This window comes from Ochotona princeps, chromosome 10, assembly GCF_030435755.1.
Source record: "Ochotona princeps isolate mOchPri1 chromosome 10, mOchPri1.hap1, whole genome shotgun sequence".
Classification (NCBI taxonomy): Eukaryota; Metazoa; Chordata; class Mammalia; order Lagomorpha; family Ochotonidae; genus Ochotona; species Ochotona princeps.
The window spans coordinates 69,007,522-69,035,384 of record NC_080841.1 but is presented as its reverse complement, the minus strand read 5'-3'; the positions used below and the strand labels follow the sequence as shown (position 1 = coordinate 69,035,384).

Sequence of the window (27,863 nt, the reverse complement as noted above, 5' to 3'; positions counted from 1 at the left end):
CTGAAAGAAAACTTGGGCTTCAGTGAATGCCTGTGTGGGGTGCTCAAAACTCTCCCATTTTGCCTTAGAGACTCCACTTTGCAGCCACAGGCTTGCGAGGTCTGCAGACATGTGTATTAAAACTGAATATGTTTCAATAGCCTATATGTAAACTAGGACAAACGTGATGAGAAAAATCTGTATGGAAAAATAAGTAAGTGTTGGTCATTCAAGTGCTTCTTCCAAAGAATTTTAGTCTTTTTGTTTTTTAAAACAATTTACTTTTTATTTATTTGAAAATCTCATAGTCCCTGGTTCACTTCCCAAACGACCACAATAGCCAGAACTAGGCCAGGCTGAAGCCAGGAACTCAGGGACCCAATTCATTGGGCCACCTGCTGCTACCTTCCCAGGCACGTTACAGGAAGCTGGCTCAGAAGCAGAGGATCAGGGGCTTAGATCATCATTTTTGGTATAGGATGTCAGCTCTACCTGCTGCACCACAGTGCCAGCTCCTGGGAGACACCGAGCTGTGAGTTGGAGATCACTCTGCTTCAACCCAGCCATTTTGTTCAGTTCCCATGGCCGTACACTTCTCAGTGTAGAATGTGGCTCTGCTTGATTGGAGTTCCACTTGGAAAGGGGTATTCCTGTCCTGCACTTGACCTGGCAGTCTGAATAATTTCCCAGAGTAATGCCACTGATGTTTCTCCTTTCATATAAATCTAAATTCCTCTGTGATTCCAGAGTGACTATGTAGATCCTTATTTAAATCTCCTTTGTTTTAGGACTACAGACAGTTGACACATACTCGATTCTTCTGATGTCCTTTCGTCCGGCCACTCTGGCTTCCTTCTTGCTCCTCCAAGGTAACAAGAATGCTCCTGCCCCAGGGCCTTTGCATCGATATTTCTTCTTCTAAGATATTCCTCCAACAGAGAGCCACTTGTCTTAGGCCAATGTGAATCCTGTCCAAACCCGCTTAATTAAAATTCATTTCCACATCCACTCTGACCCTTCCCAACCCTTTATTGCATTGTATTTTTCCCATTCATCATGATTATGTTTTATATTTGCCTATCATTTTGTTTGCTTCACCCTGATATAGAGATGTAAGCTACTAGAAAAATAATTTTCTCTGTTCCTTGGTGGGTCCCAAGCACTCAGAACAAAGTAGGTTTATGAACAAATGAAGAAATCCATTGCTATTTTTTGTTCAGTCTGTTGTTTATAGGTCTGCCTACTAATGACCATGTACTGGCTGTGCACAGAAAAGGTGAGAATTCTAGAAATAGAGAGAAAGAATAGAAGTGAAAAGAGTAATTTAATAACATTGTTGAAGGAACTGAATAATTTGCAAATGCAATTTTGACATATGCCCACGTGGTGCACAAAAATAAATCATAACATAAACATACTGTGCAAAGGCCACTGAAAATGGTATTTTATCTTGTCATTAAAAGAGCAATATAGAGGACTCAGTGCAATGGTTTAATGACTAAACCCTCACTTTGAAAGTGCCAGGGTCCCATATGGGTGCTAGTTTGTGTCCTGGCTACTCCACTTCCCATCCAGCTCTCTGCTTGTGGCCTGGGAAAGCAGAGGAGGATGGCTCAAAGCCTTGAAACCCTGTTCCCACATGGTAGACCCAGAAGATGCTCCTGGCTCTTGGTTTTGGATCAGCCCAACTCCAGCTGTTATGGCCATCTGGAGTGTGAACCGGCGGATGCAAGCTCTTTCTCTCTGTCTCCATTTACTTCTCTCCATAAATCTGGCCTGCCTTTCCAATAAAAACAGTTTTTTTTAAAGAAGAATATGAAATACTATAAAAATAAGTTACCAGGAGCTGGCATAGTGGGTTAAGCCATGGTCTGTCCTGCTATCATTCCATATGGGTGTTGCTGCATTTCCAATCCAGCTCCATGCTAAGGACCTGGGAAAAGCAGGGGAAGATGACCCACATCCTTTTCCCCTGATTCCACATGGCAGATCCTGATGAAGGTGGACTTGGGCTGGCTCAACCCTGGCTTTTACAGCTATCTGGGAAGTAAACCAGCAGATGGAAGATCTTTCTCTTTCCCTCTCTCTCTCTGTCTTTCAAGCAAATAAATCATAAAAAAAAGAGTAGGTGATCTCAGTTCACTCCCTTTCCTTCAATATTTGTCCTAAAATCCTCTTGATTAGAATGAGTATGTGCCAAATATTCTTTCAACATTGACCACAAATTTCAAGTCCCTTCGTGGGAGACCATCATTTTGAGGCTCTAGGCTGTTGCTCAGCTTCTCCCCTTAAAGTTTTCCTAAGGAAAACTCAGGTTCTTGGAGACCAACTAGAAAGCAAAGAATTGACTAGAAGGAGATGTGGAGCCTCTATCCTTTGCAAAAAAATAGTCTTAAAATTCTTCTTGTGGAACAATAGTGGTAATTTCAGGGTGGTGATGATGTTCAGTGCACTCTGAAATTTACAAAATTCTAGGGGTACACATGCTTTATAGAAAAACAGAAAATTACCTCCAGACAGGTATAGAGTATGGATACTTGAACTCTACTATATGAATGGCATTATTTTCCTCTCATGTGCTTTTAAAAGTTGTTTGGTACTGACATTTTTTTTTATCTATTTGCTTGTTTATTTATCCTTATGTGAAAGTCAGAGAGACAGAGATCTTCTTTTCACTAATTCTCTCTCTTCTTTTCTTTTTCTTTTTTTCTTTTTCTTTTCTTTTATTTTTATTTTTATTCATTGATTACATTGTATTATGTGATACAGTTTCGTTGGAACTGCGAATCACCCCACCCCTCCCCCACCCTCTCCCCATGTGGAATATTCCACCTTGTTGCATATCCACTGATCAAGTACAGTTGAGATTCCCTCTTTTTAACATATTGGTTACTCTCTCTGGATTGTTATCACAGCTGGGCTGACTCAGGCCACAAAGCCGGGAACGAAGGACTCCATTCAGGTCTCCCATGGGGGCAGTAAGGAGCCAAGTATCTGACCCATGAGCACTGCCTCCCATGGTGGTCATTAGCAGGAACTGGATGGGTGGTGGAGTGCCCAAGCACTCCTCAATGAAATACAGGCATCGCAATGCAGCATTTTAATTGTTTTGCTAAATCTGCACCCTTGAATAATAGTCATCACTGTTTATTAATCAAAGTAGCTCTAGAAAACTCTAAGGATAATCTGAATCTCTCCTTTATATGAGACTGTTGTCTAGATAGAATAACCTCAGTATTGTAACCAAGTCATCCTTAAGAAACATTCTTTTAAATTCCAGCAACTGGACTCTGCATAGTCCATGACCGCAATGAAGGAGTCCTGACTGGTTATGATCTGTACTACTGTAACAATGTGGAGGAATTCAATGTGGGGGGAGGAATTGGGGAGGGGTTGGGAGAATCCCAGAGGCCAAGAAATCGTGTCATAAAATGAAATAAACGTAGTTTAAAAAAAAATAAATTCCAGCAACCAGTTGTCCAGACCTAGTGTGACCAGCAAAAAATCAAGATGTCCCGCTGTCCATAAATAACAAAACACATAAATCAAGTGTTACATATGCAGACTGTGGAACACTACACAGCACTGAATAAGCCATGATGCAATAACATGAATGAATCACAGAAACATAATTTTGGGCAACAGACATCAGGCCTGAAAGTGTCTCTGGTGTGATTCTGTCTACATAAAGAAGAGATAAGTATCAGCTGGGTTTATATTACTTTAACAATACCCCCAAACAAGCTCACTGTTTATGAGGAAGGAGGCTTCTCTTATTCAGTAGTTTTTGAAGTTTCACACTCATTGAGGATCAGGTGGATTCCATTGGTTGCACCATCTGGTCAGATCGTGGTGGAGGTCAAGGTCAGGTCAAAGATGATCACGGTGGAGTGTGCAGAGAACTCATAGGTAAAGAAAAATGATTGTGCCAATCTTAGCTTAGACGATCAATATTCTTAGAATAATTGCCCTCAGAACTCACCTTCCCCTGTGTCCCTAAGTTTATTCCAACTGATCCACCTCCTAAACATCACAATTGGATGTCTTTTCCACTCTCGTAGTACCACTAACTTGTGACTTTGGAAATTAAGCACCTAGTCAGTTGGACAACCAAATCAGATGCAAACCATAGTACACAGCATCGTGTAAGAAACCCAGTGAGTCATTCCTTATGGAAAACTAACTGAAAGAGGGTCCATGGAGTTTTTGTTTTTTTTGGTAAAGAGTTTCTATGGTTCTGCTGCTCGTCTGTGTCTTAGTCTGGGTCCTATTCCTTTCGTGAAGTTTCATCAAGCTGTACTCTCACGTTTCGTAGACTTTTGAGCACATGAAAGTCAATCTAAGGAGTAGGCTTATAAAAGAGTGCGTGGCTGAGAGCACCACTGATCCTTCAGATTTTAGGGCCAAACGACCACTCGTAAGTCATGTTCTACCCTGCTCAGGAGAAAGTGGAATTCTGGTGTTCCCTGACTTGTTCTTTGATCCAACCCTAGCTCACTCTAGTTAGTCTTCACCTTGTATTTTTGCATCGGACACCTCTGACGCCAGATGGGATCTTTCTGTGGCCAGAGAGTACCTCACATGATACCAAGACTGTTGAGAGAGCTGGTTCTGCCCAGATCAATCTGGCCAACCTAACTGAGCCTCTGTTCCAATAGCACAGCCACTGCAAGAGGCAGAAGTTTCCACTCTTGCCAAGGTGGTAAAGTCCACTCATGATGAACAAAGATCTCCAGTGTGCAGGAAGATTCAACCATATCCTTTCAAATGCTGAAGTTTAAAATGAAATCTAATCAGCCGGATTGCTAGACTCCGACACAGTTTTTAGTCAGAAGAAAGAGATACTTTTGAAAGCCCTATGTCCTCAGAGATTTGTTGCCAGCTCGAATAATGTGACCCATCATCACCAACAAAGCTGCACAGGTTTATGATGGGAATTGTGTGAGGTGATGGGTTGTTACGGGTGGCTTTGGAGAGGACAAAGAAGAAAAATAACAACTTCTTTCATCTCTTCCTTTTCCACCAGTTTCTTTTTTTTTAAAAAAGATTTATTTTTATTACAGTCAGATATACAGAGAGGAAGATCTTCCATCTGATGATTCACTCCCCAAGTGAGCCGCAACTGCCGGTGCGCGCCGATCCGAGACCAGGAACCAGGAACCTCTTCCAGGTCTCCCACACGGGTGCAGGGTCCCAAAGGTTTGGGCCATCCTCGACTGCTTTCCCAGGCCACAAGCAGGGAGCTGGATGGGAAGTGGAGCTGCCGGGATTAGAACTGGCGCCCATATGGGATCCCGGGGCGTTCAAGGCGAGGGCTTTAGCCGCTAGGCCACGCCGCCGGGCCCTCCACCAGTTTCAAGCAGTAGTTTCAAACAATGTTAACCACATAAGTATTTTTTGAACTCCTGTTTGATCCTGTAGAAAACAATTCAATTGTGAAATAAAACTCAACTGCTGGGCCTTTCACGATGGCCTAGTGGCTAAATCCTCACCTTTGCATGTACCAGGGTCCCATATGGGTGCCATTTCGTGTCCCAGCTGCTCCACTTCAATTCCAGCTCCCTGCTTGTGGCCTGAGAAAGCAATAGAGGACAGCCAAAAGCCTTGGGACTCTGCACCTGCGTGGGAGACCAGGAGGAAGCTCCTGGCTCCTGGCTCCTGGCTCCTGGCTCCTGGCTTTGGATTAACTCAGCTCTGGGTGTTGTGACCATTTGGGGAGTGACCCAGTGAATGGAAGATCTTTCTCTCTCTCCTCTCTGTAAAATATACTTTTCCAATAAAAATAGATAAATCTTAAAAAAAAAATTAACTACTCCCCAGAGCCACACTCACTGGAGGTGACACAGTCAGTGCATGACTCACAGTATGATTCACAGTCCTCCTCTGTGACGGAATTCAAGGTATGTTCCACTGGCTCTTATGGTGACATTATTCCTGTCACACCAGTTCACACCTCTTAATCTGGCTCAATTTATTTCTGTGCTATTATTATTATTATTATTATCTCACTTTAGCAGCCTTCTTTCCTTCCATGATGGCTCACAAACATCCCTTATTCTTGGCCCAGTGAATGGAATTACAACTGTGCCTCCACTTCTGTGAGTTCCACATCTGGGGAATTCAATCAATCATGATTTTAAAATGTTGGAAAAGGGGCTAGCGCTGTGACATAGTGGGTTAAGCTGCTAGTTGCAGAGCCAGAATTCCAATTGGGCGACTGTACAAGTCTCAGTCAATCCATTTGCCACCCAGGTTCCTGCTAAAGTACCTGGGAAAGCCCTGGAGTATGGTCCAAGTACTTGGGTCCCTGCATTGAAGTCCTGCAAGAAACTTCTGGCTTTAACCTGGTCCAGCCTCAGTCATTGTAGCTATTTGGAGAATTACCAGTGGATGAAAAGCCATTCTCTCTCACTCTGTAACTTTGCCTTTCAGACAAATAAAATAAACAAATATAAAGCTATTTAAAATCTGAAAAATAGGGGCCCGGCACGATAGCGTAGTGGTTACAGTCCTCGCCTTGCATCCACTAGGATCCCATATGGTTGCCGGTTCTAAACCCGGTGGCCCTGCTTCCCATCCAGCTCCCTGCTCATGGCCTGGGAAAGCAGTCAAGGACGGCCCAAAGCTTTGGGACCCTGCACCCATGTGGGAGACCCAAATGAAGCTCTGTGCTCCTGCTTCGGATCGGCTAGTACCAGCCGTTGCGGCCACTTGGGGAATGAACCATTGGATGGATTGTTCCTCTCTGTTTCTCCTCCTCTCTGTATATCTGACTTTCCAATTTAAAAAAATCTTTTTTAAAAAAGAATTGCATCTATGAAATACATTAAATCTGTTTCCTTCAAAAAAATGATAAATTGTGTATGTGTTGAATACATACAGCTTTTTTCCTGATCATTATGCTTGAAACAATGCTATATAACCACTATTTATATAGCATTTATATTGCAGTAGGCTTTATACATAGTTGAGGGGTGATTTAAAGTATGTAGAAACCTGTGTTTGGTGATATATAAATGTTACATATAGCATTTTAGATAAGGAACTTGAGTGGATTTTGACATCTGCCGAATTCCTGGAAGAAATTCCCCACAAAAGGTGCATAGCATCGCTGTTAAGCCGCTGCTTGGGATCCCTGCAACCCAAATCTGAGTGCCTGGGTGAGGCTGCCTCTGCTCTCAATACTATTTTACTGTGGGGCAGCTGGGGGGAGCTTAGTACTTCAGCCCTGCCAAAAATGTGGGAGATCCAAATTGAGTCTGCTTCTTGGCTTTGGTCTGCCTAATTCTGGCTGTTGTGGGCATTTGGGAAGAAGACCAATGGATGAAAGATTCCCTTTCTTTTTCTGATTCTTAAGCAAATAAAGTAAAGAAAAATAGAAAATCTAAATCGCCTGCAGATACAGAAAGATGATTCCACCATGATATCTAACCATCCATTTTCATTTTGTTCCATGGATTTCTTCCAAAAAGAAATCATAACTTTCATATCCCTAAACCAAACTATGTATTTTCATTCTTGGCAACTTAATCACTGAAAGGAAAAAAAAAACTTGATGACCATTCTCAGAAAAGAATATCTATATTTGGACAATAAATAGCTTATTTACTCATTCTTCTTGGTGGAAATTTAAGTAAATAAGATGACCTAAGGATGCAGCAGAAAGTATCAAACAACAAGGCTTGGGAAGTATCCTTACAAGGGAAACACTCCAAAGACCAGTGTAAAACAATGGCAGGGTGCCTGAGAGTCAAACACCCCTTATTCTAGTCTCTGGATGGTGCTTGGTGCCGGTTGTTGTGCCTCACTGACATTGGAGGTCATAATGACAAAAAACAATTCCAGACTTTCTGCTCTGCTTTAACCCAACTAGCAATCCAACGAGTTGCTGCCTTCTCTACCCCTCCACGGCTGGCATTTCAGGAGGATCCTTTCACAGGGTGGGAACATCCAGCCACCCTGTGGACAGAGGCAATTCTAGAGTGCTCAAGTCATGTAAGAGCTGCAAAGCTGGCCCCCGAACAGAAACAGACCAACTAAACAGTCATTTTTGCTCTTGGAAAGACCTTAAGAGGAAAGAACTTACTTCAGGGTAGGGAGTGGAACAGGTCCAAGGATCTGGCCTTAAAATCTTATTCACAGGGCTAAATTTCAAGAGGAAATTCATAGGGTGAGAAATGAAGCAGCAGTTATTAGCCTTGGGGGAAAACGTACAACTTGCATAACCTTCAGTTTCTTCATCTGAAAATGAGGATAGTACTAAGTAACTTAAACAGTGTGCTCAATAAAAGTGATTTCCCTATGTGGCTAAAAGTACTTGGGACGATGTTTGCATCTCACTGGTTAGGTGACCATGTGTCCATCTATTTCCATATGCCTCCAAACTTTCCAAAGTGTACAGTTGGCAGATTATTAGAATTCCAAAGAATGAAATTATATGTGTTAAATAACAGAATCAGAGAAACTATCAATTTGGGATTTTTTTTTTTGAAGACTTCTTTTTATTTGAAAGGTAGAGTTACAGTGAGAAAAAGAGAAAGAAATAAAAAGATCTTCCATATACTGGTTCACTCTCCATATGCCTCGATGGTAGCAGTTGAGTCAAACCAAAACCAGTAGCCATGAAGTCCTTCTCGGTCTCCCATATGGGGGGAGGGTCTCAAAGGCTTGAGCCCTACCCCCACTGCATTCCTAGGACATAAGAAGGGAGCTAGATTGGAAGTGGTACCTCCAGGATACAAACCAGTACCCATAAGGAATGCCAGTGCCACAAGCTGAAGCTTAGCCTACTCTGCCATGGCGTTGGCCGGATACTATCAATTTGAATAAAAGGTCAAGACAAAGAAAAAAAATTACATAGGTGTCCTGATTAATAAGTCCTATATAATTAATAGTATGCCCTTAGTACAGAGCATGCTCTGAGATTTCTGGCAAATTAAAAGCTAGCTGGAAAATGCCCCTTTACAAAACATTCCTTCATTCTCCATGAGGGAAAAATACGAAATACTTATGGAAAACTTATCTTTAAGGGAATTCCATTTTCACTGCCCAAGTTTTCATTCCATCATCATGTTTTATTTGTTTGTTTAAGATTTATTTATTTTTATTGGAAAGTCATATATACAGAGAAGAGGAGAGATAGAGATCCTGCTGCTGATCCACTCCCCAAGTGACCACAACAGCCAGAGCTGAGTTAATCCAAAGTCAGGAGCCAGGAGCCTCTTCCGGGTCTCCCACGCAGGTGCAGAGTACCAAGGCTTTTGGCTGTCCTCTACTGCTTTCCCAGGCCACAAGCAGGGAGCTGGATGGGAAGTGGAGCAGCTGGGATATGAACCAGCATGTGCAAGGCGAGAACTTTAACCACTAGGCCACCATGGCCGGTTCTTGTTCCCTCATCTTTAAAACAAGAAAACACTACCTACCTTTTGGGGTAGATGTTGGTATTGAAGTGCAATCATGCACAGTTGGTCTATGTTGCTAGTCGTTAGGCAAGAGGCACGGGGAGAGATTTGGCTTCAGTATATCTGTTTGATGGTCCTAATGCTATCCGCTGGCCCAAGAGGCCTCATGGGATCAGGGATGCTCCTGTGTAGGGGTTCTTTGACCAACAGCAAACTCTCAACACCCTGCTCAACTCTGAGTCCCAATTCTTAAGGATTGCAACTCTCAGGGAAGTTATTTCAAACCCCGCATCAACTTCCCCACTGTAAAACCTGACCCAGAGCTAGTGCTTCAGGACTGATTCCAAGAAGAAAAGAATTCAGCTTGTTTCCTTGTAAATATCCCACAAATTATGGTTTGCCAAATGAGGCTTGAAATATTGGTTTTCCAAATATGGACAACAGACCATTCAAACTAACTTGCAATATGCTAATAAAGTTTGTAAGTTAGAAATTGCTTAAGACTTTTTTTTTAGATTTATTTATTTTTATTGGAAAGTCAGATGTACAAAGAGGAGAGACAGAGAGGAAGATCTTTTATCCGACAACTCACTACCCAAGTAGCCTCAATGGCCGGAGCTGAGTTGATCCAAAGCTAGAAGCCAGGAGCTTCTTCCTGGTCTCCAACGTGGGTGCAGGGTCCTAAGGCTTTGGGCCATCCTCCACTGCTTTCCCAGGCCACAGGTAGAGAGCTGGCAGGGAAGCGGGGCCTCCAGGATTAGAACCAGCACCCATATGGGATCCCGGTGCATGCAAGATGAGGACTTCAGCCACTAGAGTACCATGTCGGACCCAGAAATTTTAAGACTTTTAAGACAGCCCTGAACATGTCACAAGAAAGAAGCCAAGAGAGACTGCAGCATGTGAACCTCTGGCTTAAAATAAATCATCATCAACACAAACCTTTCCTAGTAGCTCTGAGAATGAAGTGTGAGCCTGAAAATAGAGTGAGGCTTGCTCACTCTCATGATGACTGAAACCTGATCGTGGCCTCTACAACACTTTACACAAAGTCATGGGTCAGCAGTCTCTTTAAAGAGCAGTCTCTTTAGTGAAGACAAATAGTACTCAACCAGCGTTCCTCTTTCCCTGGGAAAGACAAGTCAGGAATTCAGGGCGGTCATACCAAGCCCTTATCTGGTATTCAAAAAAGGTTCCAAATAGATGGTTAATGCCAGGGTTATAGATTTGGGTTGTTTAATTCCTACAGTGAATCATTTCATGATTTCATGATTATTTCATGATTTCTCTGGTTTTAAAAATGTATTTATTTTAAAGATTTGTTTATTTTTATTGGATAGTCAGATACACAGAGAGGAAGACAGACAGAGAGGAAGATTTTCTGTCCGATGATTCACTTCCCAAGCAGCTGCAATGGCCGTAGCTGAGCCAATCCAAAGACAGGAGCCCAGAGCCTCCTCCGGGTCCCCCATGTAGGTGTAGGATCCCAAGGCTTTGGGGCCATCCTCTACTGCTTTCCCAGGGCATAAGAAGGGAGCTGGATGGGAAGCGGGGCTGCCAGGATTAGAACCAGTGCCCATATGGGATCCCAGGGCGTTCAAGGTAGACCCCAGTCACTAGGCTATTGCGCCAGGCCAAAATGTATTTGTGTATGAGAGAAAACAGGGAAGGAAGGAAGGAAGGAAGGAAGGAAGGAAGGAAGGAAGGAAGGAAGGAAGGAAGGAAGGAAAGAGTGGGCTAGGTCTCATCTGTTGGTTCACTCTCCAAACACCCAGAGCTTCCAGGACTGGGTAAAGCAGAATTCAGAATGCAAGAATGTAACCCAGGTGTCTCATGTGGATGGCAGATACTCAAATACTTGAGCTGTCACTATCACCTCCCAGGGGCTGAATTTTCAAGAAGCCAGAAACAAGAGTCGGTGCTATATGTGGAACCAAGGTACTCCAAGGTTGGATGTGGCTGTATTAACTAGCATTTTGAAAATATCCATATTTTTATTTATTCAAAGGCAGAGAGACAGGGAGAACTTCTGTCCATTGGCTCAGTTTCTAGGGACCCACAAGGTTGGGCCTTGTCAAAGCCACAAGCCAGGAACTCAACTTAGATCTCCCCGCTATGGGTGACAGGGACCCACTGCTGCCTTCTCAGGATGTGTAATGGCAGGAAACTGGATTGGGACCAGAGAAGCAAGATATGAACAAGGTCTTCCCATATGGAATGAGGATTTTCCAACCCATACCAAATGTCTGCCACTTAATGGTCATCCTAAGTGTTACACTGAATACTCATTCCATTTCCCCTAGCAATACCAACTGGCTCTATTTTCCTTAATTTCACTACAGTAATTGAAAGTGCTAGTTACCCTACTGTAAATGCCCTAGGTTTTACCAGGATTTTTCTGCTCAGGCTATCTATGACATCATTTCATATTATTACATGTAACGCATCTCCCTTGTCCCCTGGGAATCTCATAGCTTGCTTTCAGCCCATTGGCTGCCTTTCCCTGGTTGTCCGCTGTTTCAGGCTGCACAGTTACTTGGCATTCACTCACTCTTTACTGTCTTTCATCAACTCAGGGAATGTTAGGAGATTTTCAAGAAGTAAAACTATTTCTTACTTCATGTAACGTAGTCAGCACTTGTCCTATAATTCTACAAACAATTTAGAACTATACAAGGGGAACAGTTTTCTAACGCCTCTGGCAAAACTTCTGTCCTTTATCAAAGTAGAGTGCAATTGTGCTAATTATGTAATCTCTCCTGTCTGAGTTATTTTTGGGGCTGCTATTACATATACTTGTTCAGTTATATAATAGGGACTGCTGATTTGGCATCCTTTATTCCGGAAGTTTGCCAACACAAAAAGAAATTCAAGAAAGAGATCCAAAGAAATGGGACTACAAGTTGATATACTCTTTGTTATCCATTTCCCCACTGTCCAAATGCTAAGTAATAACATTATATTACTTACATGGGACAAAATAAATACAATATCAGGAAAACAGCAGAGGCCAGCGTGGTGGTATGATGTGCCAATCCCCCTTCTGTAGTGCCGATATCCCATTTGGGTACCGGTTCATGTCCTGGCTGCTCTATTTCTGATCAGGTCCCTTGCTTATGACCTGGGAAAGCAGTGGAGGATGGCCCAAGTCTTTTAGCCCCTGCACTCACATGGGAGACCCAGAAAGAAGTTCCTGGCTCCTGGCTATGAATAGGCTAAACTCTGGCAATTGTGGCCATTTGGGGAGTGAACCAGAACATAAGAGATCTCTTTCTGTCTGTCTCTTGTTTTTTTTTTTTCAAAGATTTATTTTTATTTTTATTACAAAGTCAAATATACAGAGAGGAGGAGAGCCAGAGAGGAAGATCTTCTGTCCACTGATTCACTCCCCAAGTGACTGCAATGGCCGGTGCTGCGCCGATCCGAAGCCGGGAACCAGGAACCTCTTCCAGGTCTCCCACGTGGGTGCAGGGTCCCAAGGTTTTGGGCTATCCTTGACTACTTTCCCAGGCCACAAGCAGGGAGCTGGATGGGAAGTGAAGCTGCCGGGATTAGAACTGGCGCCCATATGGGATCCTGGTACATTCAAGGCGAGGACTTTAACCCTAGGCCACGCCGTCAGGCCCGATGTCTCTTGTTTTTCAAATTAAAAATAAATGAATCTTTGGGCCCAGTGCGATAGTGTAACGGTTAAAGTCCTTGCCTTGTGCACACCAGGATCCCATATGGGTGCCAGTTCTAATCCCGGTCGCCCTGCTTGTCATCCAGCTCCCTTTCTGCGGCCTAGGAAAGCAGCCGAGGACTGCCCAAAGCCTTGGGACCCTGCACCCAAATGGGATATCTGGAAAGAAGCTCCTGGCTCCTGGTTTCGGATTGGCTCAGCTCCAGCAACTGTAGCCACTTGGGGAGCAATCATCAAATGGAAGATCTTCCTCTCTCTCCTCTTCTCTGTATATCTGATTTCACAATAAAAATAAAAATAAATCTTTAAAATAAATAGAGAAATAGAGAAATAAATCTTAAAAATAGTAAAGGTCCCTTAAAGTTATGTTTTACAAGTTTGGCTATTTATTTGAAAGGCAGATTCTCTCTGCTTCTCTCTCTCTTTCTCTCTCTCTCTCCAATTCCTAAAAGCTAAGTAAATCGCCACATAATCTGACAATCCAGATTAGCAAAATCTCTCTTTTGGTAGCTCCTCTTGCTGGCAGTATGCAGGATCATGCTTCCCCCGGGGGATCTACAAGCATGTAAACACTCCAGTAAGGAAAAAGCTTTGTGTCAGAGCATTTCTGTAAAGGGTGCCCCTTGTCCGTGACAGCTGTTATCTGACATAGGCTATTCCAGCTCAACACACAGCTTCACACAATGCCCAAGTGCCCCTTTAAGACAATAGTCTAAAGACGATACCATCATACCAAATAACTCACTAAATACTAAGACTATGATAAACCACCCGTGTAGGCTTGACTGTTAACATCACCCTCTCTGCCGTCCCCTCCCCTAAGGTTACGACCCTTTGCTACACATCTCTAAGCAAATTGTTGGTAATCTGTCCCTCTTAATCTCTGCTTTCTTTTTGGTAATAGCCCTGAATTATTTGCGAACTCTCTGTTATGATCATGCTTTACACTCCATAGCAGTAAAGTAGGAGGGAGAAAATGTTCCCGTCTACTGGTTTACTCCCCAAATGGCCACCACGGCTAGAATTGGGCTGGCCCAAAGCCAGCAACCATCAGCTTCTTCTGGCTCTCTCCCACAGCCACAGGGGCCCAAGGCCCTGGACTATCCTCCACTGCTTTCCTAGGCCTTTAGCAGGGAGCTGAATCAGAAGTGAGTGCAGGACCTGGTGCTACAGCCTAGTAGCTAAAGTCCTAGCTTTGAGTGTGCTGAGATCCCATTTGGCGCTGGTTCTAATCCTGATTGCTCCAATTCCCATCCAGTTCCCTGCCTGTGGCCTGGGAAAGCAGTTGAGTATGGCCCAAAGCTTTGGGACCTTGTACCTGTGTGAAAGACTTGGAAGAAGCTCCTGTTTCCTGCCTTCAGATCTCGTTGTAGCCACTTGGGAAGTAAACCAGTAGACGGAATATCTTTCTCTCTGTGTCTCCTTTCTGTAAAATCTGACTTTCCAATACAAAAATAAATAGATCTTTGGAAAAATAAAAAAAGAAGTGAGGGCAGCCAGAACTTGAATAAGGGTCACTGGTTGAGGATTAGCTAGTTATGCTAGTAGGGCCCAATGCAGGGCTTTGAAGCAGCAAATCCTCAGTCAATTCATGGGAGTGTTCTCATTCTGCTGCCTTGGGGATGGGAGCAACCAGAGAAAGAAGTTCTGTGTTAGTTTTGTATTTTTAGAAACAAAATACGTGGCTTTCATGTTGAATACTATATGAAAAATTCCCACACAAGACTTAAAACTCATAGCATGAAGTGAGATGGTTATTCGCAATGACAACATACCATCGTTGTAAAATAAGAAGGAAACCAATATTGACAGAGTGGAGGGCAACACTATAGGAAATTCTAGTCCACCTAATGTCAATACACAATACAGCTAAACAGAAACACAGTGGCATGGTTTTTTGTTTTCTTTGCTTTGTTTGTGGGAGAAATAGGCAGTTATCATAGGGATTGTGGTAACAGGGCTACTTAGAACACAGAGCCTATTGCCTCTTCTGAATGCGTTTATTTATTTGAGAGGCGAGAGATGATGAGATAGAGAAGAAGAAAGAGAGAAAGATTCCCATCCCCTGGCAGGTTCACAGTCTAAACACCTGCCACAGCTGGGGCTGAGCTGAGACCAAGCCAGGACCAAAGCTGGAAGCCGGGAAAGCAGTGCCACTTGAGTGGCAAGGTCACAGTTCCATCAACTGTCACTACTGCCTCTCAGCAAACGGGAGTCAGAGGTCTGACTGAGGCATTCCGCTGCCAGACATGGGTACCCTAACTAGCACCTTAGCTGTTAGACTAAATGCCTACTCCCCAGATTTTTTTTAAAGAGTTATTTAATTATATTGGAAAGGTAGATTTTACAAAGAAGAAGAAACTGAGAGAAAGCTCTTCTATCCACTGGTTCACTCCTCAAGTGGCCACAATGTCCAGAGCTGAGCTGATCCGAAGACAGGAGCCAGGAGCTTCTTCCAGGTCTCACACTCAAGTGCAAGGTCCCAAAGGCTTTGGGCCATCCTTAGCTGCTTTCCTAGGCCACAAGCAGGGAGCTGGCAGGGAAGTGGAGCAACTGGGATTTGAACTGGCTGCCCATATGGTATTCCAGCGCATGCAAGGTGAGGATTTAGCCACTAGGCTACCGCACTGGGCCCTCCCCGGATATTTTTTTTAAGATTTTTTTTTTTTATTGGAAAGATGTATATACAAGTAGGAGGAGAGGCAGAGAAGAGGATCTTCCGTCTGATGGTTCACTCCCCAAGGGGCCGCAATGGCTGGAGCTGAGCCAATCTGAAGCCAGGAGCCAGGAAGTTCCTCCAGGTCTCCCATGCGGGTGCAGGGTCCCAAAGCTTTGAGTTGTCCTCAGCTGCATTCCCAGACCCCCACATATTTTAAAGCAGAATTATATTCCCCTAGTGTTTTTGTAATGTGTGTATATTCAAATGATCAGGTCACATTACTGTATATATATTCAAATAACTTGATTTAATTCAGGGAACATACATATAATAAAATAGATTTGATACATGCATCTCAATGTACAGCTGAGCATTTGTATATTTGTGTACATATATGACACGTGCACATTGATGCATGTACATATCTCATATCACCACAATCCAGTTCATGATAGAGAAGATTCTTGGCATCTCATTAGGTTCTCTTGTTCCGTCTCTCAGTCTAAAACTATACAGCAATGAAAAGAATTAGGGATCATCTTTGCAGCGCAGCAAATTAAACCATCATTTGCACTACAAGCATGCCATATTGGAGTGTCGGTTCAAGTCTTGAAGTCCTGACTACTCCACTTGCAACCCAACTTCCTCCTAGTGCACCTGAAAAGGCAGTGAATGATGGCCTAAGCACCTGAACCCCTGCCACCCATTGGGGGACTCAGATGGTGTTCCTGGCTTTTGGTTTTAGCTCCAGGTGTTGTAGCCATTTGGGGAGTAAATCAGTGCATGAAAGTTATCCCTCTCTTTCTCTTATTTCTCTGACACTGTGCCATTTAAACAATAGGCCTTAAAAAGAAAGTATGTGATTCAAGGCCAGCCATTTTGGCTCAGCGATTATGACACTGTTTGGAAACCTTGTATGTCCTATTGGAGTTCATGGGTTTGGTTCAAGCTAACTTCAGACTATAGTTTCCTGCTAATGCACACCCTGGTAGGCAGTGGAGATGGGTCAAGAGGAGGGGTCCCTGGCCTCCACGTGGAAGGCCTGGCTCTAGCAATTGCCTGGACCAGCCCCAGCTGCTGCAGCCATTTGGGGTTAAACCAATAGATCTCTCTCTCTCTCTTTCTCTCTCAAACAAAAATAATCATTTAAATCTTCCCCCCTCCCAACTGACTACTGCCTCTAAAATTTGTATTTATTTATCTTTATTTTATCTGAAAGAGAGATGGAGAGAAGGAAGAGAGATCTCCCCTCTACTGGTTTGCTTCCCAAATAGCTGTAATAGCTGGGGGCTGTGCCAGGCTGAAGCCAGGAGCGAGGAACTTCTTCAGGACCTCCCACAAGGTGCAGAAGTCCAAGAACTGGGCCAAACTCTGCTACTTTCTTGGGTCCATTAACAGGGAGTTGGATTGGAAATGGAGTGGTTGGACTTGATCCATTCCCCCTATGAGATGCTGTTGCTACAACCAGAGCCAAAGTGCTGGCTTTGACATTTTAACTACTGTACCAAATGCCCATCCTTCCCTAATTATTTAAAAGGAGAGGATTTTTTTTTTACCAATACTTTAAAGAGAATTCACATTAATTATTATAGGAATTACATTAAACTATGAAGAACAGACCTCATGAAGGAATGATTTAAACACATACCAGTAGCCTTCTTTTTCTTTCACGTAGAAAAAAAGTCTCCAGGCAAACCTGGAGGGACCAGCATATAGACTCCACAGAACTTAGCCAAGGGCAGACTCTTAATTGTGAACTCTCCACTATGTTGTCACAGTATAGCACCTGACTCCACCCAGGTGTGACCACCCTCCCAGCCGGAAGAAGGTCAAAGGGGAGGCGTAAAAGGCACCTGCTAGTTAGTCCTCTTGGAAGCTGGGCTGCTTACACATCACTGGCAAAAGCTGAGTTGTTCAACCTAGTTCTGGGCAGCAAACCCTAACAATGATCAAGTTTTATGAATCACAAGAAAGGGAGAGGAGATGTTGGATACTTAGCAAGTGGTTTTTGCCCTACCAGTGGTCGCAGAACAGCTTTATAAAAATATAGTGAATAGTGAAAAATGGGTAAGTTTTCACCTTTTTCTTTTAAGATTTTATTTGTTTTTTATTGGAAAGGCATATTTACAGAGAGAAAAAGAGATGGAAAGATCGTCTAGCTGTTGGTTCACTCCCCAAATGGTTGCAATGGCCTGGCCAGTGCTGAGCTGATCTGAAGCCAGGGGTGAGGAGCTTCTAGGGTCTCCCACTTGGGTGCAGGATTCCAACGCTTTGAGCCATCCTCCACTGCTTTCCTAGGCCACAAGCAGGGAGCTGGATGGGAAATGCAGCAGCTGGGACATGAACTGGCACCCATATGGGATCCCAGCATGTGCAAGGCAATGATTTAGCTAACCACTGAACCATCACACCAGGTCCCACTTTTCAAATATTTCTAAGTCTCAGACTGAAGAAATTGAACACACTATTGCTGTCCATGTGTATAAGATTTCGGTTTGCTAATATTAAGAAAGAATAACCTTATTTCAATTATACTGCTTCCAGTTTTAATAATGATTTTCCTTATTTGTAAAAAAAAAAGTGCTGATCTTTATCAACTAATACACACAAAAAAGTGTGTATCCTCATCCCTTTGTTTTTTTGAATAAAAAATGTCCAAGTCAGCACCATTAAAGAAAAACAAAAAAATTGAGGCAAATAGTTACCTGGGTTCCTCCTTTCCTTTTGTAATAAGTATCATCTTCAGTATTTGTGTTTTATATGCATATGAAATGCACCATAATCAATGACTATAATAACTATGTGAATAATAAAGAATTTACTAAATTTTTCAGTTATTTGATTTGAAACACACAAATTCACACACACACACACACACACACACACACATCTTTTATCTGGTTCCCTTCCCAAATGCCAAAAACAATGAGTTCTAGATCAGTTCAAAGCAAAGAAACTCAGTCCAAATCTATTTGCGTGGCAGGTACCCAAGTGCTTGGGCCTTCACCTGCCGTTTTCTCAGGGTGCTCACTAGGAAGAAGCTGGATCAGAGCAGAGTAGCCGGGGCTTAAATTGGGTATTTTGATATGGATGTGAATGTCCTAAGTAGCAGCTTAAGCCCCGGGTCACATCATGCCTCCTGAAATGGAATCTTGAAAATATGCCAGTCAAAACCTGTTCTGTATCTATGTAAATTAAAATTGCATCCTTCCCCTCCACGCCCCTTCTGTACATCCCATCTTTATTATTGCTGGACCTTATCATCATCAAACCTCCCAATTCTCTGTCATTATCTTGCTCAGATGTGGAACTCCTTTCTCCAGATCATTGCTGCCCACATTCCTGACCTTATTCCTCTCTCCTGACATGCTGGGACCATGCTGGCCTCGTTTCCCTTCCTGGAATATGCCCAGCTTCATTCCATCTCCAGCCCTCAGCACATGTTGTGACTTCTTCCTACTAAGCTGCAGCTTGACTTTTTGCGAGTGTGGTTTCTCCTCATGCATGAATTCTGACTTAAATGTCACCTGCTTAGAAATAACTTCCTGAACACATTACTTTTCTCTACCTGCTATTCTCTGACCTTGTACTGCTTCTGTAACAACACTTAACTATTAACACTTACTTACTCAGTATTTAGCCATCAGCTTCAGGAAGAAGATAAATCAAAGTGTTTGTGCAGTTCTATCTGTGTAGCACCAAGCACTCTACCTGGCACATTCCAAGACTTCTAGAACTATTTGCAAAAACGACAGGAGAATTATTTACCTTACATCTTTCTGTGATCATTTCCCTACAATGTTTCACTCCACATTTTACCTTTACCAAAACAGACACAAAATCCTTTGAATCATGACGCCAGCTTCAAAAAATGTGTGGCAAACTGAAATTCAAAGATACTTCCATCTGCCATGAAGAGGACGACCTGAAAATCGCCCCCAGGAGAAAATTCTCCCACAGGAAAACATGGAGAAGTATGCATTTGTCTGAAGTACACAGCATACTCTAATTTTTAGATATTAAAAACACGTAGGAGAATGGAGCAAGAGGTATCTAGAGATTTTCTGTCATGTAGCTGTTTATCAGCACATTTTCAATCCAAGTCTATTTAAGTTAATAGTAACAAAGTCTTGTAAATTTGTCTAGGCGCCTTGCTGTTTGGTTATCTGTTTGGTAAAAGTTGAAGGAAGTTTCTTTAAATACACAGGGAGTTCTACCTCCTGCTTCACCATTTCTGTTGTCCTGTAATTAGGAGTAAGCCCCTCCTCCCTCTCAAAGTGGCCGTTTTAGATGACAAATCATGTAGTCACCCTAGCTATAGCTTTCTAAAAATGTCACCTATTAAATGCCAGGTAGGGATGCTAGATTTGTATAGTGTGTGTGTGTGTGTGTGTGTGTGTGTGTGTGTGTGAGTGAGAGAGAGAGAGAGAGAGAGAGAGAGAGAGAGAGAGAAACATCCAGAAGAATTGCAATCAATCTCCTCATCCCTTTGTTTATCCAATTCGCTAAAGCCGTAATTCCCTCCCTGGTCCATTGGAAACTGGCAAAGAATTTTCTACCAGACCGAGTTACCAGTCAACCAACACCTCCAGGCGACATTTGCCACATTTCCCTATGTGCTGACTTCTGCCACTCCCCATTTCCAATCACGCCGCACTGCCTTCATTTAAAAATGCCCCCCCCCCCCGTAAGTTTTGGACTCCCTCTTGCTTTCAGAAGCCCGGTTCCCACCAGCAAACTCCTGAGTCAGCTCACACAGCTTGGAGAGGCAGAGCGTGGCATTTCCCAGCCCACTTCATTTGAAAGCCTGCCGACAAAGGTGAAAGCCCTTATGAATATGTAAAGCAGGAAGTTCAAATGACAGTCAAGTCAATCGCTAGTGATGGATGTGCTTGGCGCAACAGTTTTTGAAAGAAACTAACAAAAGCCATTTCTAAGAACCCCCCTCTACACACACACACACACTCCTCACCAAAGCCCCTCCCCCCCACTCCCGGGGAGTTCAAATTTAGCAATTGAGTATTGTTACTGATTTGGGATTTTTAAAAAAACTACTTCCTGGAGGCAAGGAGGCGGCACGGTGGGAGGATCCAAAAAAAAAAAAAAAAAAAAAAAACAAACCCAAAAACCTGAGGAGTACCACAGGCACCACAGCCATTTTGTTTGTAAGGCGGAGTGTGGCTGCGAAGGTTTTCTGAAGCAGTTTTTCCAGGGGGAGGGGAAGGGGGCGCCGTGGGTGCCTATTGTTCGCGAATTTAACCCCTTCAACGCCACGGTTCGGTTCCTACTTTCTGCACCCAAGGTCGTGGTCACGGCGACCTAATTCTCATCTCTTCCCTCTTTCAACTCCCTCCCCCAACCAAGCAAGAGAAGCTAGCTCTGGGAGCTTAAAAAAGCAGTGGATTTTCCTCAGACGTGACCGGATCCTTGAGCTACCCTTCATGGCTGTCAGATCCAACCTTTTTTTTTTTTTTCCCTGTGAGAGGGGAAAGAGTTTTCCCATGGCCATTTTGGCATCTCTTTTTTTCTCTCTGTGTGTGGACGTTTTCAACAAAACGGTCAGCAACGTCCTCAAGGTGAACCAACGAAGGGTGTTCCGTGACGCCCCCACAGGCCAGTGGGCCAAGCCACCGTGTGCTCTGGGGATTGGGGGCGGCGGTGTGTGTGTGTGTGTGTGTGTGTGTGTGTAGGGTGTGTGTATGTGTGTGTAGGGTGCGTGTGTGTGTGTGTGTAGGGAGTGTGAGGGGCGAACAAGGCATTTTCCAGGGCGGGCGGGCGGCCGTGGGCGCTATTGTCTCGCAGTGTCACAGCGCGGCGAGGCGAGCCTTCGCGCCGTGCGGGCGGCTGTGCTTTTTTTTCCCCGGAGCCGGGTGTAAAAAGGCCCACACACTGCATTTTTTTTTTTTTTTACCCGAGCTGTGGGGAGGCGGAGGCACGGGGAGGGGGGGGATAGTGCAAGCTGTAGGGACACTGCCCTGGCGGCCAATCAGAGCGCGCCTGCTGCCATCGCAAAGTTGTTAACCCCACAGTCTTCTGGCTGCCGCTGCCTCCTCTGCTTTTTTTTTTTTTCCTTTTCCCCGAGTCCTTCCGTGGATATTTCTCCCATCTCCACCCCTGAACGCCCATGGATCCTGAGGTGTTGAGGGGGAGATTGTTGGGTGAAGGGGAGTGTGTGTGTTGGGGGGGGTGGGGAGAAGCCACCCCTCCTTCCAGCCACCGACCATGGGGGAAAAAAGTCTCACTTTGTATTTACGGAATATTTTCAAGATGTTGGAAGACTCCTCGGCCGCCTGGAGGCTGTTGTTTCCAGGGACCCGAGCCCCCAGCGTGTATTGTGATCTTTTTCCCCTCAAGAAGTGGCAGCTGCTTTGCCTCCGCGAACGGTAAGTTTGTATTTCCCCCCACCCCCCACCCCAACGTTTATGTCAGTAATCTTGGAGGAAGCCATGAAAGGAGGTTTTCATTGTGTTTCTGCTCACAAAACCCGTCTTGATATTTAAAAAATTTTTTTCTCTGTAGCTTTGATCTCTGTTGATGCCCACCTAATCATAATCTGGTTCGTTTTTTTCCCGAAGAAGAAATAGTTTTTTTTTTTCCCTCCCCCACTCCCCAGGATGAAAGCTAAATATTGTCTGATTTAGAAATGAGATTTTCACTGCCTGGGTTTTCTGCCAGTAATGTTGGTAAGGCCAAATATGTTCGTCTCCTCTTTATAAAAATTAGGTCTTCTCCTAATTTGTTGAGGACTCCCTCAGCGGGCAAACTGTGGATGTAGTTTTTCTTTCTTTCTTTCTTTCTTTTCTTTTTTTTTTTTTTAAATAGGCCTATTGTGGTTCTCTGATGGATTCCTTGAATGCAAACAACAGAAAAGCTGGCTATGGAAGATGGAAATGAACATAGCTGGGTTTAGATTAAGTTATGGCTGTTACTAAATAGTGGATCTTTTATTTGCTGATCAGATCTAAACTTGGAGTCCACGATATTATTATTATGTTCTGAAGCTTTTCCTTGGATCTGTTTTGGGGATCTGTCTTGCTTTTCTCAAAAAGAAAAAGAAAAAGGTTCCATTTGGGAGACATTTTGTAATTTTGGGCATTTTTCTTTTTCTTTTTCTTTTTTTTTTTTTTTTTGCACACGGTAGGAGACCTTTTTTTGTTTTGCATTGATCTGTGTTGGTGGCGCTGCAGTGCTCCTCAACAATTTATGTCAGTTTCCCTAAAAGAAAAAAGAAAGGGGGGGGGAGAGGTGGGGCAAGATTTAATCTATTCTCTTATCGGTTGATTTTCTTCGAGTTGAATCTGCTCACTGGAAATCTTGCCTGGTGTTATTTGAATGTTTGAGCTGTGAAGTGTGAGAAAGATCAGACATGTCGTCACAGCCAGTCCGGGGTACAGTCAGAGAGCAGGCATGCAGTTTGCAGTTGGGTTGGATCTCATCTTTTTTATGATCTCTCTATCAGATGACTCCATAATAAGGTGGTGGTGCATACCCCTCCTCCAGTAGAATTCTGTGTTTTCCTCCTAGCACAAAAGCATACGCCTTCGTGGCTTTGGGTTTTTAACCAAATGTTGAAGTTTCACTTCCCCGAACGTTGTAAAAGTTGCATTTCATTTTGAGCCCAGGGATGGCTTAACTAACTAGCCTAAAGTGTCGCCTGTAGTCGTGTGTCAGGAAATCATTTCTCTGTGGTGGTTTACTTGTTTTATTTGAAATGAATCTTCAGTGTATGGATAGCATTTTTTTAAGGGTATTTTGAAATAAAGATAATTTTCAAGAATATGTACACAATGGCTTAGAAGTAAAAAAAAAAAACTTGATATTCACTCTTCTAAATGTGAGATCATATCTTTTTTCGATCTTTGTTCTTGTTGAGAATTATCTGATGAAAAAATATGGGATTTAGGCCCCAAATCTCCCGAGAATAAAAATGTGTTACGAATGACTTGGATTTTACTGGTCTCTGTAAACATTAAGCTGTTAAGGATGACAATTCGTTTTCATTAGTTCAAGAACTAGTTCAAGAAGAAAGAGGTAGGAATCAGTCATTGTAGCTTAAAAAGTATTATTTGGGCACCTAAAATTTTTAGGAAGCTGAAATAATATCTCAGACCACTTTCTCATATCTTTGAACAGATCATTTCTTGAGAGAGTAAAAATTTGAGAAGTAACTACTGTTTTTACTCACATTGAAATGTGTGTTTCATTACTGTTCAGTCATTTAACAGTTTGGGGCGGAAAAAATGTGTGAAAATGACTTAGAAATAGTATTTCTGGGGAGAGGTTGTCCCCCTTCTCTATTTGTAGATTCCTTTAACTTAAAAAAAAAGACTTTTGCAATATTCCTATATTTTATTAATACCATGGTATCAGAATCTGGAAATGTTCTCTGCAACATTTTATGTCTCTGTAAAATGTAAAATTGGTTTCTGATGCGGTAGATTATTGAGAGCATGAAATACTGCAGGTGGAGATAGATTATCTCATGCTCTGATGAAGAGTACAGCTCTCTGAAGTTGATCTATTGAATAAAATACACTTTCCCACACGTTGATTGCTGAAATAGTATGCTATTTGGGATGATGTCATTTTTCATTTTATTTCATCTCTGGGCACTACCAGTGTTTACCTAGCGTAGCCCCTTTGAAAAGCAAGCTGGTGCTGTGAAGTCCATATGTAGCTATGCTATGCCCTTTGTTCCTCCTACATCATTGCCTATTACATCATTGATTATGAAGCCACCATGATAGTCAAATCTCCACTTTTTAAAATCATCCATCAACATTTACCTTTAAGAAATCCTTCTGTTTGCAACTCCTGCATCATCGCTGTAAGTAAGTAGGTTTAAATTTGTGAGGCAGAAAGCAGCTCATGCTTTTATATTATTCTCCATTTTAAAATCCACCTGTGCTTCATGATAGCTGGCTGCTTAGGAGGTTAATCCTTTTGTAATTGATGACAATTTTAAAGGCTTTGAGTGATTATGATTACAATTATACTATGTTTTTGAATTGTTAAAACGCTTTATTTATTACATTTGGTATATAGAAAACTGTTTTTTCATGGTAATAGTTGCTACACCTTGGACAATAAAAAACCCTAATTCTTTAAAAATTCTCAGTGTTATTTCAGTTAATAATCACATACTTATTTCTTTTTACACACCCTTTGATTAGTGAGAGGAGAAATTAGCAAAATGGACTATATTAAAATGTCATATCTTTTTTTTTTTCCCTCCTGCCCATCCCTCTAATGGAGGGAGGGGTTACTGAGTAGTGAAAAAACAGGTTGCAGAATAAGAAAGAAATGATACCAAAGACACTGAGAACCTGTAAGCCGAATTCTCACCCATAAAACCTCACAACAACAAGCTTGATATCATGGGGCTTCGTTCATGATAGAAATAAACTGAAAAGCATATTGAGATGTAGTGTAATGAACCATGTGCTCTCCTAATTGATTAATTTATATATATTAACATTGGTAAAGATTGAGGGAATTTCAAGTTGTCTGGGCTTGTCAGATAATGGGTAATAGTAGGGTGGGCTGTAAAGGGGAGCAACCTTTAGTTAACGGCCTCATGAGCTAATGTAAAATGATGAATATATTAACTAGGACCCACCTGACTCTTACCTTGAAAGGAACTTTTTTCTTTTAGAGAAAGGAAATACAACCCCAAGTTTTAGCCTTTGAAGCCATGTTTATTACAGACTTGAAATTGTAGGTTTCTGACTCTACCCAGTTCTTGTTCATATTTCCCATTATTTCCTGGGCATATTTCCATAAAAAACTCAAATGCACTATTGTCTTCAGCAAGATTTTTGCAAAACAAACAACAACAACAGAATCAACAGGAATATAATACACAAAAAATTAGGTATCTTTATTATGCCTTTGTTTTCATTTCTCCAAAAAGATTCTTCAATGGGAAATCTAAAAGGGAAATTAGGAAAAATTTATTTGCAGAAGAATTAGAAGCATATTTTATGCTTGATTTGTTCAACACAAGGGTTGCTCTAGCACTAATAAGTGCCCAGATTAGATGCTGTGATGTGAAATTAAGCAAGGGAAGAGACTCTCCTTTCACGGTGTTTATAGTTGAGTATAGTTCCAAGCCATAAAGATACGTTAAGGTCTTAGATCCATGAGGTCCCCTTTGAGAATGAAGTCCAAATCAACTTTATAGAGTTAACATTAAAATATATATATATATTTGAAAGGCAGAGAGGAGACACAGACTTACAAAGAAATGTTCCATGTGATAGCTCACTCCCCCACAGGCTTGCAATAGCTGATGTTCAGCCAAGCTGAAGCCAGGAGCTGGGAACTCAATCCAGGTCTCTCAGGTGGCTGTAGGGAGTGTTTGGGCTATCAACTGCTGCCTCCCAGGATGCCAATTAGTAGGAAGCTGGAATTGGGAAGTAGAGCTAGGATTCAAACACAGGCATTCCCAAATGGGGTTCTGTCATCCCAGTGTATTAACTGCTCTGTGCCCAATGCCTGCTCTGTAATTCTTCTTTTTTAATTTAAAATTTAAGTCTGTTTATGTAAGGTTTGACAAATTTAAATGAACCGTTATTTGGGCCCACAGGAGAGGACCATAGGCTTCATGTTTTAGATGGAACCTAAATAGATAACTGCATAAATAGTTGGTTATCTAGTACAACTTCTTATTGCAAAGACAGAAATGACTGAATGGATATTTTTGGTAGTAAAAGATACAGACACATCCCCATGAAGTCTGCTAAACATGAAAATGATTTTGAAAATATGGTGGAGGCTCATTTTATACACTCTCTTTACTTTGTCATGAAAGAAATACTCAGATAATTATAAATAAAGCAGGTAAATTGAAATTGAGTATTTTTAAAAATTTTTTAAGATCTTCTGAAGTAATTTCCAATGATATATGAGAGGTCAAAAAAATGTAATGGGGAAAATGCATATTATGAAAAAACTATGCATTGGACAAAAATGAATGTTTTTACATTCAGTTTTTAAGGAACATTTATTTTTACTTGAAAGGCATATTTTTACAGGGAGAGGAGAGATAGAAAGAGAAGATCTTCCATTTGCTGGTCCACCCCCCCCAAAATGGCCAGAGTTGAGCTGGTCTGAAGCCAGGAGCCAGGAGCTTCTTCTAGGTCCCCCGTGTGGGTGTCAGGGCCCCAAGCACTTGGGACCATCTTCTGTTACCTCCCCAGGCACCTTAGTAGGGAGCTGGATTAGAATTGGAGCAGCTGGGGGATTAGAATTAGAGCACCATGCCAATCCCCCCAAATTCAATTTTTATGACCTTTCTGAGGTCCTTGTAGCAGATTTTTAGGTGAAAATAAATGTTTTAGCTTGTGAAGACAATATAATCTTGACATTTTAGCTAAAGATTCATTTGTTAAGTACATCAGGCATGAAGCAGAAAACATAATACTGTTATTTCTAGACAGATGAATTGGAAGAGAAGAAATATCTTTAATATTTTCCTTATTAAGAATTATCTATGGGCCCGGCGGCATGGCCTAGCGGCTAAAGTCCTCGCCTTGAAAGCCCCGGGATCCCATATGGGCGCCGGTTCTAATCCCGGCAGCTCCACTTCCCATCCAGATCCCTGCTTGTGGCCTGGGAAAGCAGTTGAGGACGGCCCAAAGCTTTGGGACCCTGCACCCGCGTGGGAGACCTGGAAGAGGTTCCTGGTCCCAGCATCGGATTGGCGCGTACCGGCCCGTTGCGGCTCACTTGGGGAGTGAAACATCGGATGGAAGATATTCCTCTCTGTCTCTCCTCCTCTCTGTATATCCGGCTTTCCAATAACAATAAAATCTTTAAAAAAAAAAGAATTATCTATATGTCAAGTTATGATGTCAAGAATAATCACCAAATTATTTTGTTACAGTACCAATTAATCCAAACTAATTAAATTTTATGCATGTGATCTAGTTTGGTATTAGCAATGAACTCTGCTGGTAGTAATGTAAAAAACATCATTTATCATTTCAACTGAATCAGCCATCAGGTGGCCACCCAGTTCTAGTTTTGGTTCAGGGGTTCAACAATGTTTGCAGGTTCCCCAGGAGTTGTTTCCATTCTCCATTCACACCATCAGAAAACCAGCAGTATTTTTTCTTTTGGCCACAAGATGGATGCCCAG

General features: G+C 42.5%; 2 protein-coding genes across 3 annotated transcripts in view; one reads left to right on the top strand and one right to left on the bottom strand.

Moving 5' to 3' along the window:
* Positions 1 to 27,863, bottom strand: part of CCDC7 (coiled-coil domain containing 7) — a 127,016-nt gene that overhangs the window by 76,196 nt on the left and 22,957 nt on the right. The window lies entirely within an intron of this gene.
* Positions 21,743 to 27,863, top strand: part of EPC1 (enhancer of polycomb homolog 1) — a 98,734-nt gene continuing 92,613 nt past the window's right edge. The window contains exon 1 of one of the 2 annotated variants that reach the window (XM_058669576.1): positions 21,743 to 22,104. The gene's annotated coding sequence lies outside the window, so the exon portion shown is untranslated. Of the gene's footprint in view, positions 22,105 to 24,527; positions 24,549 to 27,863 lie in introns of those variants that run through there. The other variant, XM_058669575.1, reaches the window with a different exon arrangement.